Source organism: Penaeus vannamei, chromosome 20, assembly GCF_042767895.1.
Source record: "Penaeus vannamei isolate JL-2024 chromosome 20, ASM4276789v1, whole genome shotgun sequence".
NCBI lineage: Eukaryota > Metazoa > Arthropoda > Malacostraca > Decapoda > Penaeidae > Penaeus > Penaeus vannamei.
This window is the reverse complement of record NC_091568.1, coordinates 14,803,136-14,807,495: the sequence shown is the minus strand read 5'-3', so window position 1 is coordinate 14,807,495 and position 4,360 is coordinate 14,803,136. Positions and strand designations below refer to the sequence as shown.

Sequence of the window (4,360 nt, the reverse complement as noted above, 5' to 3'; positions counted from 1 at the left end):
ACGTGAAGAAATAACAAAGATAGAAAATCTAAAAAAAAAACAAAAAAAAAAACAAAAAAAAAACACACAAAGAGGAAAGAGGTCGAAGTTGATTGAGGAAAAAGACATCTGGAAATAGCTGACGAAGAGAGAAGAGAAGAGAAATTCCGGGAAGAATTCTCGGTCGCTCGCGCATTTCCTCTGTTTCGTCTTTCGCAAAGATCCTGTCCGCTAATCCCATCAATCTGTTCCTATCAATTTAGTTCCCTTTCCCAGTTCCTATATTATATTTTCCCTATCCTCGTTCGTTTATTTCTATTAATCTATCCCCTGTTCCTATATAATATATCTGCCATTCCTATCAGTCTATCCCCTATATCTATCAATCGTTCTCCCATTCCCATCAATCTATCTCCTTTATCCCCATTCCTATCTGTCAATCTCCTATCCCTATTTATTAGTTCCTATTAGATCGTTCTCTAGTTTATTCCCCAGTTCCTATTCCTCCACGTCCTATTCCCTTTTAAATACATATTTTTCTTGTCTCTCTCTTCTCTTTTCAGTCTACCTGTTTTATATTTTCCTATCATCTGTCTTCTTTCCTTTGCCCTTCATATATTCCTATTTATATATTCGCATTTTATCCTTACTCTTATAAATATTTCCTCCATTTCCTCGATTTCCTTACATATTCCTTCTTCCTTTGCACACATTTCCATAATTTCCTTAATCCTTTGCATATTTTCCCATAATTTTCCTTCTTTCTTTGCATACAATTCCATATTTACCTTATTATTCCTCTCTACCTTATTATCAACCTATTCTTTGCCCCTTTTCCCCCTAAACAGAAGATCGGCTTGGAAGGTAAGTTTTTTTTTCTGTTTTTTAATTTTTATTTTTATCATTCTCCTATTTATTAACATGTTTTTACTTTTTTCTATTTGGATTTTTATCATTCTTCAATTCTTTATCATGTTTTTAAATTTTTCTTTTCTTTTTTTCATTTTTATCATTCTTCTGTTCATTGTCATGTTTTTAATTTTTTCTTTTCTTTTTTTGGATTTGTATCATTCTCCTATTTATTATCATGTTTTTAAGTTTTTATTATCTTTTTGGATTTTTATCATTCTTCTATTCATTATCATGTTTTTATTTTTTCTATCTATTTGGATTTTTATTCTTCAATTCACTTTCATGTTTTTAAGTTTTTATTTTTTGGGGGGATTTTGATCATAATTCCATTCATTATCATGTGTTTTAAGATAAGGTCTGATTTTGGACGATTTTATTATGATAGTGTTTCTGATGATGGTTTTTATGAAATTATTTTCTTATGGTCCGTATTGTGGTGTTATCGTGATCGGTGTGTGTGTGTGAGAGAGTGTGTTTGTGTGTGTGTGTGAGAGAGTGTATTTGTGTGTGTGTGTGTGAGAGAGTGCGTTTGTGTGTGTGTGTGAGAGAGTGTGTTTGCGTGTGTGTGAGAGAGAGTGTGTTTGTGTGAGAGAGAGTGCGTTTCTGTGAGAGAGTGTGTTTGTGTGTGCGTGCGTGTGTGAGAGTGTGTTTGTGTGTGTGTGTGTGAGAGTGTGTATGTGTGTGTGTGAGAGAGAGTGCGTTTGTGTGTGTGTGTGAGAGAGTGTGTATGTGTGTGTTAGAGAGAGAGAGAGAGAGAGTGTGTGTGTGTGTGTATGTGTGTCTGATTGAGTGTGTGAGTGTATGTGTGTGTGTGTGTGTCTGATTGAGTGTGTGAGTGTATGTGTGTGTGTGTCATTGATAGTAATGACAGTTAATTTTATATCCCAGCATTGTTATCCTCTATAGACATCGAACTTATTAGAGATATATCAACATATATCAAATATTTCGTTTCAATATGGAAAAAAAATAAATCACTTATACATAAATATACATACATGCGCGCGAACACACACACACACACACACAAACGAAACTCACGCACACACACACACACACGAAACTCACACACACACACACACACACACACACACATTCACATCCACGCACAAACACACGCAACACGCATTTACACATAAAACCTCCTTATGGCAATCTATCGATCTGACACCGTCAGCCCCCTCCGCCCCCTCCCGCCCGTCTATCCCGTCCGCCCATCCCGCCCGTCTATCCCCTCCGTCCATCCCGCCCGTCTATCCCGTCCGCCCATCCCCTCCGCCCATCCCGCCCGTCTATCCCCTCCGCCCCCTCCCGCCCGTCTATCCCCTCCGCCCATCCCGCCCGCGTCGAGGGACACCACTATCTTCCCTCCCTCGTCCCGACATCTTCAATGACTACGACACCTGACTGGAAAGTTGATAATGAAATTCCAAATGCAATAACCGGCAACTCTCGCGGGATAATAAACACCCCGAAAATTTCGACTGAAAAAGAAAGAGAGAGAGAGAGAGAGAGAGAGAGAGAGAGAGAGAGAGAGAGAGGGAGAGAGAGAGATAGAGAGAGAGAGAGAGGGAGAGAGAGAGAGAGAGAGAGAGAGAGAGAGAGAGAGAGAGAGAATGAGAGAGAGAGAGAGAGAGAGAGAGAGAATGAGAGAGAGAGAGAGAGGAGAGAGAGAGAAAAAAAAAAGTGAAGGGGTATGCTGTTTATATAGGATGGCGACTGAATGGATAGATAAACTGATTGATGTTTATATCTATTTATATATACACATACACACATATATACATGCACACACACACACACACACACACACACACACACACACATACACACACACACACACACACACACACACACACACACACACACACACACACACACACACACACACACACACACACACACACACACACACACACACACACACACACACACATATATATATATATATATATATATATATATATATATATATATATATATATATATATATATATATATATATATATATATATATATATATTCAGACTGGTTTGGTCTTTTACCCGCAAAGAAAAAAAAAACACATACAAAAGAAATATTTAGCAACCCCATTTTATCGGCTGATCGATCGGCCGCCGCACATAATCTGACAAATTCATTATTGGGTTTTGTGATTAATTCGTAGCTACTGGTCGATGATGGCTCTGTTTTATAGTTATATCCCATTTTTCAAATTGTCCAAAAATCTAATAATTGTTACCGGGAATCTCCAGTACTAACAATGAAGACTACGACAACGACATTCATATAGTTGATATTGACAGGTATGGTAGTGATTAAGCCACTGTAGTGATGGCACAGTGCCAATAGTTACAGAGTATACTAGAAGCAAAAAAATGCGATATTGATAGCAATTTTGACATTGATGATAATGATAATGATGATAGTCAATATGACCATAAACATGGCAATGAGAATATGACAATGATGAAATAAAATGATATCTGTAATAATGATATAATTTTAATAATCATGATAATTTCGTTGATGGTTACATTGATGTCAAATCGTAATGATGATTTTAGTATTGATAACTATAATGATAATAATGAAAACCGCAATAATCATAACAGCTACAATAACAAAGATGATAGTAACAGCGAGAATTAAAATGGTAATGATAATGATAATGATAATCGGTCGGTTTGTTAAAATAGCACGAGGTCCGACCAAAAGCACATTCGTTATAAAGATGTGCATGTACACAGAAATATATACATATTCATTAGTCTAGACATGTATATCTACCGACTAGATGGATGAATAAATGTATATCTACCAGACAGATAGACTAATATGCATTCATTTTGGGTATATGCATGCCCGTCTATATGAATAATCTTTGGGTCGGGCCGCGCACTTTTTGAACAAACTGGCTGAATGCCAATTATGGTGATGTTAGCAATAACATTGTTAACGATAACAACAATGATGCTAATGATTATAGAAAAATAAAGTGATCGTTTTAGTGATAAGGATAAAGTATATAACGGCAATAAATGATGACAATTTACATTTATAGCAGATAGTAATGGGTGTAAAGAATTACAGTAGCAATAATCATGATAATTATCGTATCAATGTTATTGGAGAAAATGATGATAACAATGGAAGGACAAAGACGCAACATGAATTCAGATTTGCCGGAACGGTGATTAATCTACGGGACTTTACGCCCGATTTCACTAAGTCTTGTGCGTACACGGTCACAAATACACATGTCGTCAATACAATGTCTACCTGTCTGTCTATATAACGTTGTGTCTTTCTGTTTATATACGTTTTTGCATGTCCACCTATTAGACATACTATCTTTCTATGCTATCTATACCTTTCTATCTCACAATCAATATATCTCTATCTGTCAGTATGCGTATATATACTTTTCTATATCTACATCAATGTATGTATGGAAATGTGTAAATTA

At 36.3% G+C, this 4,360-nt stretch overlaps 1 long non-coding RNA gene across 1 annotated transcript in view; it reads left to right on the top strand.

Annotated features, from left to right (window-relative positions):
• Positions 1–654: 654 nt before the first annotated feature.
• The window catches only part of LOC138865243 (uncharacterized), a 30,763-nt gene continuing 27,057 nt past the window's right edge, over positions 655–4,360 (top strand). The window contains exon 1 of the long non-coding RNA XR_011399332.1: positions 655–843. This is a non-coding gene — a long non-coding RNA (uncharacterized lncRNA). The remainder of the gene's footprint in view (positions 844–4,360) is intronic.